The sequence below is a fragment of the Somniosus microcephalus genome, chromosome 4 (genome assembly GCF_052327205.1).
Source record: "Somniosus microcephalus isolate GS21.2 chromosome 4, FLI_Smic_1.0, whole genome shotgun sequence".
Lineage (NCBI taxonomy): Eukaryota > Metazoa > Chordata > Chondrichthyes > Squaliformes > Somniosidae > Somniosus > Somniosus microcephalus.
In genome coordinates this window covers 57,092,196-57,106,540 of record NC_140990.1, presented here as the reverse complement: position 1 = coordinate 57,106,540, position 14,345 = coordinate 57,092,196, and the positions used below count along the sequence as shown (strand labels likewise).

The 14,345-nt window shown below is 51.7% G+C and overlaps 1 pseudogene; it reads left to right on the top strand.

Annotated features, from left to right (window-relative positions):
- The first annotated feature begins 6,547 nt into the window (after positions 1–6,547).
- Positions 6,548–7,454, top strand: LOC147118962 (uncharacterized; annotated as a pseudogene).
- The last annotated feature ends 6,891 nt before the right edge of the window (positions 7,455–14,345 follow it).

Below are 14,345 nucleotides of genomic sequence, written 5' to 3'. Positions count from 1 at the left end.
TTCAGGGGAGGAGAGGGAGGGGAAACAGTGAGTGCAGAACTGAACCCAGACAGAGTCAGCACATTCAGGGGAAGAGAGGGAGGGCAACCAGTGAGTGTAGAACTGAACCCAGCCAGAGTCAGTACCTTCAGGGGAGGAGAGGGAGGGGAAACAGTGAGTGCAGAACTGAACCCAGCCAGAGTCAGCACTTTCAGGGGAGGAGAGAGAGGGGAACCAGTGAGTGTAGAACTGAGCCCAGCAAGAGTCAGCACCTTCAGGGGAGGAGAGGGAGGGGAACCAGTGAGTGCAGAACTGAACCCAGCCAGAGTCAACACCTTCAGGGGAGGAGAGGGAGAGGGACCAGTGAGTGTAGAACTGAACCCAGCCAGAGTCAATACCTTCAGAGGAGGAGAGGGAGGGGAACCAGTGAATGTAGAACTGATCCCAGCCAGAGTCACCACCTTCAGGGGAGGAGAGGGGAACCAGTGAGTGTAGAACTGAACCCAGCCAGAGTCACCACCTTCAGGGGAGGAGAGAGGAACCAGTGAGTGTAGAACTGAACCCAGCCAGAGTCAGTACCTTCAGGGGAGGAGAGGGAGGGGAACCAGTGAATGTAGAACTGATCCCAGCCAGAGTCACCACCTTCAGGGGAGGAGAGGGGAACCAGTGAGTGTAGAACTGAACCCAGCCAGAGTCAGCACATTCAGGGGAGGAGAGGGAGGGGAACCAGTGAGTGTAGAACTGAATACAGCTGGAGTCAGCACATTCGGGGGAGGAGAGGGAGGGGAACCAGTGAATGGAGAACTGAACACAGCCAGAGTCAGCACCTTCAGGGGAGGAGTGGTTGGGGAAACAGTGAGTGTAGAGCTGAACCCAGCCAGGGTCAGCACCTTCAGGGGAGGAGAGGGGAAGCAGTGAGTGTAGAACTGAACCCAGCCAGAGTCAGCACCTTCAAGGGAGGAGAGGGAGGGGAATCGGTGAGTGTAGAACTGAAGCCAGCCAGAGTCAGCACCTTCAGGGGAGAAGAGGGAGGGGAACCAATGAGTGTAGAACTGAACCCAGCCAGAGTCAGCACTTTCAGGGGAGGAGTGGTTGGGGAAACAGTGAGTGCTGAACTGACCCCAGCCAGAGTCAGCACCTTGAGTAGAGGAGAGGGAGGAGAACCAGTGAGTGCAGAACTGAAACCAGCCAGAGTCAGCAGCTTCAGCGGAGGAGAGGAAGGGGAACCAGTGAATGTAGAACTGAACTCAGCCAGAGTCAGCCACTTCAGGGAAGGAGAGGGAGGGGAAACAGTGAGTGCAGAACTGAACCCAGCCAGAGTCAGCACCTTCAGGGGAAGAGAGGGAGGGTAAGCAGCGAATGTAGAACTGAATCCAGCCAGAGTCAGCACATTCAGGGGAGGAGAGAGAGGGGAACCAGTGAGTGTAGAACTGAACCCAGCCAGAGTCAGCACCTTCAGGGGAGGAGAAGGAGGGGAACCAGTGAGTTTAGAACTGAACCCAGCCAGAGTCAGCACCTTCAGGGGAGGAGAGAGAGGAAAACCAATGAGTGTAGAACTGAACCAAGCCAGAGTCAGCACCTTCAGGGGAGGAGAGGGAGGAGAACCAGTGAGTGTAGAACTGAACCCAGCCAGAGTCAGTACCTTCAGGGGAGGAGAGGGAGGGGAACCAGTGAGTGTAGAACCGAACCTAGCCAGAGTCAGCACCTTCAGGGGAGGAGAGGGAGGGGAACCAGTGAGTGTAGAACTGAACCCAGCCAGAGTCCGTCACTTCAGGGAAGTAGAGGGAGGGGAATCAGTGAGTGTAGAACGGAACCCAACCAGAGTCAGCACCTTCAGGGGAGGAGAGAGAGGGGGATCAGTGAGTGTAGAACTGAACCCAGCCAGAGTCAGCATTTTCAGGGGAGGAGAGGGAGGGGAACCAGTGAATGTAGAACTGAACCCAGCCAGAGTCCGTCACTTCAGGGAAATAGAGGGAGGGGAATCAGTGAGTGTAGAACGGAACCCAACCAGAGTCAGCACCTTCAGGGGAGGAGAGAGAGGGGGATCAGTGAGTGTAGAACTGAACCCAGCCAGAGTCAGCATTTTCAGGGGAGGAGAGGTAGGGGAACCAGTCAGTGTAGAACTGAACCCAGCCAGAGTCAGTACCTTCAGGGGAGGAGAGGGAGGGGAACCAGTGAGTGCAGAACTGAACCCAGACAGAGTCAGCACCTTCAGGGGAAGAGAGGGAGGGCAACCAGTGAGTGCAGAACTGAACCCAGCCAGAGTCAGCATCTTCAGGGGTGGAGAGGGAGGGGAAGCAGCGAATGTCGAACTGAATCCAGCCAGAGTCAGCACCTTCAGGGGAGGAGAGTGAGGAGAACCAGTGAGTGTAGAACTGAACCCAGCCAGGGTCAGTACCTTCAGGGGAGGAGAGGGAGGAGAACCAGTGAGTGTAGAACTGAACCCAGCCAGGGTCAGTACCTTCAGGGGAGGAGAGGGAGGAGAACCAGTGAGTGTAGAACTGAACCCAGCCAGGGTCAGTACCTTCAGGGGAGGAGAGGGAGGGGAACCAGTGAGTGCAGAACTGAAACCAGCCAGAGTCAGCACCTTCAGGGGAGGAGAGGGAGGGGAACCAGTGAATGTAGAACTGAACCCAGCCAGAGTCAGCACCTTCAGGGAAGGAGAAGGAGGGGAACCAGTGAGTGTAGAACTGAACTCAGCCAGAGTCAGCCACTTCAGGGAAGGAGAAGGAGGGGAACCAGTGAGTGTAGAACTGAACCCAGCCAGAGTCAACACCTTCAGGGGAGGAGAGGGAGGGGAACCAGTGAGTGTAGAACTGAACCCAGCCAGAGTCAGCAGCTTCAGCGGAAGAGACGGAGGTCAATCAGTGAGTGTAGAACTGAACCCAGCCAGAGTCAGCACCTTCAGGGGAGGAGAGGGAGGGGAACCAGTGAGTGTAGAACTGAACCCAGCCAGAGTCAGCACATTCAAGGGAGGAGAGCGAGGGGAACCAGTGAGTGTAGAACTGAACCCAGCCAGAGTCAGCACATTCAAGGGAGGAGAGAGAGGGGAACCAGTGAGTGTAGAACTGAACCCAGCCAGACTCAGCACCTTCAGGGGAGGAGAGGGAGGGGAACCAGTGAGTGTAGAACTGAACACAGCCAGAGTCAGCACCTTTAGGGGAGGAGAGGGTGGGGAACCAGTGAGTGTAGAACTGAACCCAGCCAGGGTCAGCACCTTCAGGGGAGGAGAGGGGAAGCAGTGAGTGTAGAACTGAACCCAGCCAGAGTCAGCACCTTCAGGGGAGGAGAGGGAGGGGAATCGGTGAGTGTAGAACTGAACCCAGCCAGAGTCAGCACCTTCAGGGGAGGAGAGGGAGGGGAACCAGTGAGTGTAGAACTGAACCCAGCCAGAGTCAGCACTTTCAGGGGAGGAGTGGTTGGGGAAACAGTGAGTGTTGAACTGACCCCAGCCAGAGTCAGCACCTTGAGTAGAGGAGAGGGAGGAGAACCAGTGAGTGGAGAACTGAACCCAGGCAGAGTCAGCACCTTCAGGGGAGGAGAGGGAGAGGAACCAGTGAGTGTGGAGCTGAACCCAACCAGAGTCAGCACCTTCAGGGTAGGAGAGGGAGGGGAACCAGTGAGTGCAGAACTGAAACCAGCCAGAGTCAGCAGCTTCAGCGGAGGAGAGGGAGGGGAACCAGTGAATGTAGAACTGAACACAGCCAGAGTCAGCACCTTTAGGGGAGGAGAGGGTGGGGAACCAGTGAGTGTAGAACTGAACCCAGCCAGGGTCAGCACCTTCAGGGGAGGAGAGGGGAAGCAGTGAGTGTAGAACTGAACCCAGCCAGAGTCAGCACCTTCAGGGGAGGAGAGGGAGGGGAATCGGTGAGTGTAGAACTGAACCCAGCCAGAGTCAGCACCTTCAGGGGAGGAGAGGGAGGGGAACCAGTGAGTGTAGAACTGAACCCAGCCAGAGTCAGCACTTTCAGGGGAGGAGTGGTTGGGGAAACAGTGAGTGTTGAACTGACCCCAGCCAGAGTCAGCACCTTGAGTAGAGGAGAGGGAGGAGAACCAGTGAGTGGAGAACTGAACCCAGGCAGAGTCAGCACCTTCAGGGGAGGAGAGGGAGAGGAACCAGTGAGTGTGGAGCTGAACCCAACCAGAGTCAGCACCTTCAGGGTAGGAGAGGGAGGGGAACCAGTGAGTGCAGAACTGAAACCAGCCAGAGTCAGCAGCTTCAGCGGAGGAGAGGGAGGGGAACCAGTGAATGTAGAACTGAACACAGCCAGAGTCAGCACCTTTAGGGGAGGAGAGGGTGGGGAACCAGTGAGTGTAGAACTGAACCCAGCCAGGGTCAGCACCTTCAGGGGAGGAGAGGGGAAGCAGTGAGTGTAGAACTGAACCCAGCCAGAGTCAGCACCTTCAGGGGAGGAGAGGGAGGGGAATCGGTGAGTGTAGAACTGAACCCAGCCAGAGTCAGCACCTTCAGGGGAGGAGAGGGAGGGGAACCAGTGAGTGTAGAACTGAACCCAGCCAGAGTCAGCACTTTCAGGGGAGGAGTGGTTGGGGAAACAGTGAGTGTTGAACTGACCCCAGCCAGAGTCAGCACCTTGAGTAGAGGAGAGGGAGGAGAACCAGTGAGTGGAGAACTGAACCCAGGCAGAGTCAGCACCTTCAGGGGAGGAGAGGGAGAGGAACCAGTGAGTGTGGAGCTGAACCCAACCAGAGTCAGCACCTTCAGGGTAGGAGAGGGAGGGGAACCAGTGAGTGCAGAACTGAAACCAGCCAGAGTCAGCAGCTTCAGCGGAGGAGAGGGAGGGGAACCAGTGAATGTAGAACTGAACTCAGCCAGAGTCAACACCTTCAGGGGAGGAGAGGGAGGGGGACCAGTGAGTGTGGAACTGAACCCAGCCAGAGTCAACACCTTCAGGGGAGGAGAGGGAGGGGGACCAGTGAGTGTAGAACTGAACCCAGCCAGAGTCAGTACCTTCAGGGGAGCAGAGGGAGGGGAACCAGTGAGTGTGGAACTGAACCCAGCCAGAGTCAGCCACTTCAGGGAAGGAGAGGGAGGGGAACCAGTGAGTGTAGAACTGAACCCAGCTAGAGTCAACACCTTCAGGGGAGGAGAGGGAGGGGGACCAGTGAGTGTAGAACTGAACCCAGCCAGAGTCAGTACCTTCAGGGGAGCAGAGGGAGGGGAACCAGTGAGTGTGGAACTGAACCCAGCCAGAGTCAGCACCTTCAGGGGAGGAGAGGGAGGGGAACCAGTGAATGTAGAACTGATGCCAGCCAGAGTCACCACCTTCAGGGGAGGAGAGGGGAACCAATGAGTGTAGAACTGAACCCAGCCAGAGTCAGCAGCTTCAGCGGAGGAGACGGAGGTCAATCAGTGAGTGCAGAACTGAACCCAGCCAGAGTCAGCACCTTCAGGGGAGGAGAGGGAGGGGAACCAGTGAGTGTAGAACTGAACCCAGCCAGAGTCAGCACCTTCAGGGGAGGAGAGAGGGGGGAACCAGTGAGTGTAGAACTGAACCCAGCCAGAGTCAGCACATTCAGGGGAGGAGAGGGAGGGGCACCAGTGAATGTAGAACTGAACCCAGCCAGAGTCAGCACATTCGGGGGAGGAGAGGGAGGGGAACCAGTGAATGGAGAACTGAACACAGCCAGAGTCAGCACCTTCAGGGGAGGAGAGGGTGGGGAACCAGTGAGTGTAGAACTGAACCCAGCCAGGGTCAGCACCTTCAGGGGAGGAGAGGGGAAGCAGTGAGTGTAGAACTGAACCCAGCCAGAGTCAGCACTTTCAGGGGAGGAGTGGGTGGGGAAACAGTGAGTGTTGAACTGACCCCAGCCAGAGTCGGCACCTTGAGGAGAGGAGAGGGAGGAGAACCAGTGAGTGGAGAACTGAACCCAGGCAGAGTCAGCACCTTCAGGGGAGGAGAGGGAGAGGAACCAGTGAGTGTGGAACTGAACCCAGCCAGAGTCAGCACCTTCAGGGGAGGAGAGGGAGGGGAACCAGTCAGTGTAGAATTGAACCCAGCCAGAGTCAGCACCTAGAATTGTCTGTTTTGATTTTCTATCCTTGCTTTGCAGTGATGACTTTTTAAACTCCTTTTACAGGCTGTAAGACCGCAAACTCAAACCAAACATCACATCAAGATCTGACAGAGTCACTGCATTCATCAGGACCTGAATATCATCGGCCTTTGAATGTGGAAGGAGAAATGTTTGTTCTGTCTTTGGAAAAGATGTTAAACATCAGTGTGACTGGAAAAGCACTGAGACACCCACACCTGAGTGAGTGTTCCAGTGCACTGACTGTGGAAAGAGCTTTAACCAGTTACACAGCCTGAATAAACATCGCACCAGCGGGGAGAAACCGTACACATATTCTGTGTGTGGACGAGGCTTCAACTGACCATCCAACCTGGAGCGACACAAGGACACCTGCACCACGGAGAAACCCTGGAAATGTGGGGGCTGTGGGAAGGGATTTAATTACCCGTCCCAGCTGGAAACTCATCAATGCAGTCACACTGGGGAGAGACCGTTCAGTTGTTCTCACTGCCTGAAGACATTCAAAGAATAATCAAACGTGCTGAAACACCAGCAAATTCACACTGGGGAGAGGCCATTCACCTGCTCATTGTGTGGGAAGGGATTTTCTCAGTCCAACCACCGGCTGACACACCAGTGAGTTCACAGTGATGAGAGACTGTTCAGGTGCTCTCACTGTGCAAAGACATTTGCCCTCTCATCCAACCTACTGAAACACCAGCGAGTTTACACCAGGGTGAGGTCGTTTACCTGCTCCGTATGTGGGAAAGAATTCACTCGTTCATCTAACATGCTGACACACCAGCGAGCTCACACCAACGAGAGGTTATTCACCTGCTCCGTATGTGGGAAAGAATTTACTCATTCATCCAACATGCTGACACACAAGCGAGTTCACACTGGGGAGAGGGTGTTCACTTGCTCTGTGTGTGGGAAAGGATTTGCTCATTCTTCCCATCTGCAGACACACCAGCGAGTTCACACTGAGGAGAAGCCGTTCACCTGCTCTGTGTGTGGGATGAGATTCACACAGTCATCCAACTTCCAGACACACCAACTTGTTCACACTAATAAGAAACCTTTGAAATGTTCTGAGTGTGAGAAGACCTTTAAAAGCACAAAGGATCTGCTGATACACCAGCGAATTCACACTGGGGAGAGGCCGTTCACCTGCCCCGAGTGTGCAAAGGGATTCACTAATTTGTCCAACCTGCGGACACACCAGCGAGTTCACACTGGAGAGAGGCCGTTCACCTTCTCCGTGTGTGAGAAGGGATTCACTCAGTCGTCCAACCTGCAGACACACCAGCGAATTCACAAGTGACTGCAGGGGTTGGATTCTGTTCTTATTGCTGCTGTTAATCACATCCAGGACTGAACCATGTTCATTCTGACAGTTGGGGTTTGTTTCAGCTGATGTCAGTAACCCCTATAACTGGGCTGGAGTTTAATCTGTATCAATGTCAAATAAATGAGCTTTGTTTCACACACACGCAATGTGTCGGGTCCTTGATATCTCGACAATAAGAAGAGCTGATTGAGGACTTGTTACAAACTGAGCAGAATCCATCTGAGAACTGAGATTCCACAACTTGTTAAAAGATGGATCAACAAGATGTCCAAGTCTGACAGGACAGAAAATTCTATTATATCACACGGTCCACTTCAACCATCCAGGGCAGTGAGCCCCTTTAACATTCGATTTTAACCTATGGGAAATATTCTGATAATCTGTTATTGTCACGGGGCAAAGCAGCCTTGTTACTTTAACATCAGTTTAATCAAACTCAATGGGAAATCCGATCTCCAAAGGGAAACGTCTCCTTAAAGCTGATGGTGTCGGCAGTTCTGCAGCTCATTTCTCAGTGTGAGCGTGTCAGAATGAAAAGCTTTAACAACAGCCAATGTTTCACAAAGGGAGGCCTCACCAGACCAAAGGCCATTGGTGGAGTTTAATGGGCTGTTTCTGACACTGGGCTACAGGAGGCCATTTTTAACAGAAGGAAAACTGGTCACAGCAAACAGAGAATTTAAACAGACTGTCCCTGGTCCACTCGAACCCCCACCTTCTCTCTCTCTCACTATTTATGGGCACTGCTGCAGTAATTGCTCCTCTGACCTTTCCTCTCTTGTCCCTCCTACACTCCTAATACACGGCCCGACACAATCTCCCTCCCCCGACATCCTCACTGTGCTGGAATCCACACCAGTCTCCCCATCTGCTCCTTGTTCTCTCCCTGGATCTGAAAACTACTGAACTCACTCTTCCCCTCCTGAAGTCTACAGGCTCTAAAACTGAAGCTTGGTGTCCCTCAGTCCCGACTCCTTGATTTACCTCCCCTTCTCTCCTCCTCTTTCCCCCTTGGTTGTGTTCCACACTCTGGGCCTTGGGCCTTCCCCGGGGATTCTCAGTATGAACAGGTGGGATGTGTTTGGAGACGAGGTGTCCCGGCTCTCCACCTTTAAAGGGACAAGGAGATGACCAGCTGGGCTGAATGGCCCTGTTTTATGATATCACTGCAGTGCCTAGCAACCAGCCTCCCTGGGCCCTGCTCATTATGGGCTGTGTTTAGCTCAGTGCTGTTACAGGAAGGGAAACAGGAACAGGATTCGCCCCGTGTGGAGCCCAGGATTAATGGGGAGAGGTACAGGGTCAATTTATACCTTATTGAGTGATAAATGTCATTGTCCCGGACACTCCCTGTCCCTCGGTATCTGTGTCGGGGAGCGGCTGATGGGTTTACTCTGTATCTAACCCATGCTGTACCCGACTGGAGAGTGTTTGATGCTGACACTAGGGGCTCAGCTCCACGAGCACAACATTTAACCCAAAGATGATCTGATAAACCCATCAGCTTCTCCCCTGGACACAGGTCCTGAGGGACAGGGAGTGTCTCTGATATTTTGGTCGGTGTCGTGACCAAGTTTAAACACCTCGCTCACATCTCCTCTCACCCTGCTTTGTTCTAATGAGAAGTGCCCCAGTTTCTCTCGTCTCTCCTCCTGGGAAAGAGAAGTTCGCCTCAGTTAGAAACTCAAACAGGGGCTTCACTGCAGACAGGTCATCATGAGGAAACATTTCTTTACCCAGCGAGTTATTATGATCTGAAATGCACTGCCTGAAAGGGTGGAGGAAGCAGATTCAAGAGTAACTTTCAAAAGGGAATTGGATAAATATTTGAAGGGAAAACATTTACCGGGATATGGGGAAAGAGCAACGGAGTGGGATTAATTGGATAGCTCTCCCAAAGAGCTGGCACAAGCATGGTGGGCCAAATGGCCGCCTTTTGTGCTGTATCATTCTCTGATTCTCTGATTACTAAATCCGTGGTATAACCTCAGTGAACTTATTCTGCAGCCTCTCTGTGGTCCCGACATCCTTCCTAATGTAAGATGCCCAAAACTTATTCTAACTGCAGCCGAACCGATGATTTTGTTTTCTACGCCGCATTTATAAAAAACCTCGGGTAACATTTTTAAACCACTTTATAAACTTGTCCTCCAACTTTTAAAGATTTGTGTATCTGATCTCCCTGTAGATTTTAGAGATATTAACATAACATGTTTAAAATACATTGACATCAAATGTCTGATATAATGTGTATTATGGGAAAGAGAAGTTTAGTCTGAGTTAGAAACTCAAACAGGCATTTCACTGCAGACAGGTCACCATGGCAACACTGATAAGACATTCCATTCACTGAATCGACTGGTTGGAATCTGTAATCAGATCAGGGGAAAGAACAGGTTTTGTCTGTTATTAACCACAATACAAGCTTAGAATCATAGAATGGTTACAGCACAGAAGGAGGCCATTTGGCTCGTCGAGCCCGTGCCGGCTCTCTCACGAGCACTTCAGCTAGTCCCACTCCCCCACCCTTTCCCCGTAACCCTGCAAATTTCTTTACTTTAGGTACTTATCCAATTGCCTTTTGAAAGCCGTGATTGAATCTGCCTCCACCACCCTTTCAGGCAGTGCATTCCAGATCCTAACCACTCGCTGCGTAAAAAAGTTTTCCTCATGTCGCCTTTGGTTCTTCCGCCAATCATCTTAAATCTGTGTCCTCTGATTCTCGACCCTTCCGCCAATGGGAACAGTTTCTCTCTATCTACTCTGTCCAGAACCCTCATGATTTTGAACACCTCTATCAGATCTCTCAACCTTCTCTGCTCTAGGGAGAACAACCCCAGCTTCTCCAGTCTATCCACGTAACTGAAAGCCCTCATCCCTGGAACCATTATTGTAAATATTTTCTGCACCCTCTCTAAGGCCTTTACATCCTTCCTAAAGTGCGGGGCCCAGAATTGGACACAATACTCCAGTTGAGGCTGAACCAGTGTTTTATGAAGGTTCATCATAACTTCCTTGCTTTTGGACTCTGTGCCTTCCTGGCTTTTGTTGCCTCTTGTTGCTGGCTCCAGGCACCGGAGCGGTTCCTGTGTGTTCAGCTCTCAGCTGCAGTCAGTACCTGGGCCGGGCTCAGCACTTTACCCAGCACATCTCTGTCCACGTTGTCATACTTGACACGGAGGGGCTGCGCAGGCTTCTCGTCCACCTCGGTCAGGGCGAGAGGTCCCGACCACTCATATAAGTCTACAGGCATGTTGTGGCCGCACTGCGGACAGCCCAGGTAAGGCTGTGTGAGCTGGAGCCACGTGAGCTACACTGGAGAATGCTGAGATTCCAGAAATAGTGGGGAACCAAGGGGCTAATGAGAGTGAGCAACTTAAAGTAATTAATATCAGTCGAGAAAAAGTACTTGAGAAACAAATTGGACTAAAAGCCGACAAATCCCCTGGACCTGACGGCCTACATCCTAGGGTTCTAAAAGAGGTGGCTGCAGAGATAGTGGATGCATTGGTCGTGATCTTCCAAAATTCCCTCGATTCTGGAATGGTCCTCGTGAAATGGAAGGTCGCAAATGTAACACCGATATTCAAGAAAGGAAGGAGAGAGAAAACAGGGATCGACAGGCCAGTTAGCCTGACATCAGTCCTCGGGGAAAATGCTGGAATCCATTATTAAGGAAGTGGAACAGGGCACTTAGTGTAGTGTATGTACCTTTAAGGGGAGAACTACTTTTTACAGCTCCTGTATACTGTAGTACCGGCAGTGACCACACCTGTATATAAACCCTGAGTAGGGATCTGTACTGTTAGTTTAAGAGTAACCCTCATCCAGTAAACACCTGTTGATTGTTCCTCTGCAGTCTCTGTCTATTTCTTGAAGGACACCATACATCAAGATTCACGGATTTAACATTGGCGACGAGTCGATTCGAACCTACCTGCAACTCTGCAGAGGAAGGCCGATTCCAGAGGCACGGGTGTCGACCATCTGGCGGAGACTCCAGCGAGGCGGGCTGGCAACAGGTACGGTGCAGACCCTTCCCGCACAGCGGCGGCTAGAGCCGACCGACAGCACAGGAAAAGGCCGAGCAGCGTCGACGGGAGCAGAGAGAGAGGGTAAAGCGCACAGGGCGCAGCCGGGGTTCAGGACCGAGCGGCGTCAATGAGAGAGGTGCGCAGGAAAACGCACAGAGTGGGGTTCAAGGGCTGAGCAGCGTCCGCGGGGGAAGAAAGGAAAGTGCGGGAGACGCCATTTGAGCCGCAGCGGAGAAGAAGGGAGAGCGCGGGAGATGCCATTTTTGAGCCAAAGCGGAGAAGAAGGGAGAGCGCGGGAGACGCCATTTTGAGCCACAGCGGAGAAGAAGGGAGAGCGCGGGAGATGCCATTTTTAGCCAGTCTAACCACACCCAGGGATGCCGAAGAGTGGCAGTGTCACAGCGTTCGACAATGAAGTCGAAGATTGGGCGACATATGTAGAACGCATAGAAGTGTACAGCAAGGTGAATGAAGTGCCAGATGCCAGGAAAGCACTGGTATTGTTCAATTCCATGGGTGCAAAATCGTCTGGCTTACTGCGAAACCTAGTAATCCCAGAGAAGCCAGTGGAAAAGGATTTTGAAAGCATAGTGGCAATCCTACAGGACCACTTAAACCCCACACCACTGCTGATAGCAGAAAGATTTAAGTTTCACAAAAGGAACCAGCATAAAGACGAAAGTAATGCTGAGTATTTAACGGAACTGTGCAAGCTATCGAAACACTGCCAGTTTGGAGCGGGACTAGCAGATACTTTAAGGGACAAGTTTGTGTGTGGGCTTCAAAGTGAAAGAAGCCATTTCTGGGTTCCATCAGAAAAGGATCTTACGCTGGACAAGGCTTTCAGCATAGCAGTATCGCATGAAGCAGCCGCACGGGGCGCTGCAGAGATACAATGGAGACTGCAAGAATATGGCACAAATAAAATGTCATATGGAGCAGTGAAGTGTTATCCCTGTGGCAGAACAACACACGACCATAAGGATTGTTGGTTCAAGGACCAAGTGTGCAGACAGTGTGGAAAAGTAGGACACATAGCAAGAGTCTGCAGGTCGGGAAAGGAAACCAGCAGCAAGAAATCTCCACAGGAGAAGTACAAAAAGGTACATAAGGTGACGGAGAGTAGTTCAGACGAACAGAAAAGTGATACAGACTCCGGAAGCAAGGAGCTGGGTTGTCTGAAACTACATAATGTAATCAAAATGGAGGATCACCAAACTATCTGGGTCACGCTCAAGATAGACGGAGTCCAAGTGAAAATGGAATCGGACACAGGATCAGCCCCACCAGTCATAAACCGAAGGGACTACAAGCGGCTATTCTCACATATACCCTTGAGAGATACAGAGATTGTCTTGAAGACGTACACGGGGCAAAAAGTCTACCCCAAAGGAAAAATAAGGGTGAACGTTATATATAACGGCAAGGAAACACCAAAAATGGACCTATATGTATTGCCAGATGGAGGACCACCACTACTAGGACGTGAATTGATCCGGAAGATACAGCTAGATTGGCATTCCATACAAGCACTGACAGTAGATGCCAAAAAAGATGATGACGTCACACCTGGACGACTGTCAAAAATGCTAACTGATGCACAAGAAGTGCTCCAGGAGGGACTCGGAACACTAAAAGGCATAACAGCGATGATCAAAATAGAGGAAAATGCAAGCCCAAAGTTTTTTAAGGCCAGACCGGTGCCTTATGCGATCCGCCCAGCCGTCGAAGCAGAGCTGGAAGGTTTGGAACATTCTGGAGTACTGTCCAAAGTGGACTGGAGCGAGTGGGCTACACCCATCGTTTCTGTAATGAAGAGATCATTGAGTAATACGCCTGGGGAATCAAAGAAGGTTTGCATCTGTGGGGACTTTAAGGTGACAGTGAACCCAATCCTTCACACGGTACAATATCCGCTTCTGCGGTTTGAAGATATTTTCACCTCGCTATCTGGAGGAAAATGCTTCACTAAGATTGATCTGGCCCAGGCGTACCTGCAAATGGAGGTAGAAGAAGCCTCGAAACAGTACCTCACGATTAACACTCATAAAGGTCTCTACCAATACAACTGGCTGGTGTTCGGGGTAGCATCAGCTCCGGCTATTTGGCAAAGGGCAATGGATCAAGTCCTGCAAGGGATTCCAGGGACCCAGTGTTATTTGGATGACATCCTGGTCACGGGCAAAAATGACAGTGATCACCTCGCCAACCTGGAGCAGGTGCTCACTAGATTGAAGGAATATGAGCTCCGAGCTAATCACCACAAATGCGAGTTTTTCCAGAAGCAGATCTCGTATTGTGGCCACGTTATTGATGAAGAGGGGTTACATAAGTCCCCTGAAAAGATTAAGGCAGTAGTCAAGGCTCCAGCACCAGAAAAAGTGTCACAACTGAGGTCGTTCCTCGGGCTGGTGAACTACTACCATAAGTTATTGCCAAAATTGTCTACAGTACTACACCCACTGAACACCCTACTGCAAACGGGGGCACCGTGGAAGTGGAATGACGAATGTAAACGAGCTTTCCAGAAGTGCAAAGAATTGATCACATCAAAAGAGGTGTTGGCTCATTTCAACCCAGCACTACCAATTCGGTTGGCGTGTGATGCATCACCCTATGGTATTGGAGCGGTGCTGTCGCACAAATTCCCGGATGGCTCGGAGAGGCCAGTAGCCTTTGCGCCTCGGTCACTAACCTCAGCCGAGCGTAACTATGCCCAGATTGACAGGGAGGCCCTCAGCCTAGTGTGGGGAGTGAAAAAGTTCAACCACTATCTGCACGGGCAGAAGTTCACCTTGCTGACTGACCACCAACCGCTTGTCTCCATCGTTAATCCAAAGAAGGGCGTTCCGGTGATGACTGCGCAACGGCTACAAAGATGGTCCCTTTTTCTAGGGGCGAAGCAATATGAAATAGAGTGTAAGGGCACGAAACAGCATGGAAAC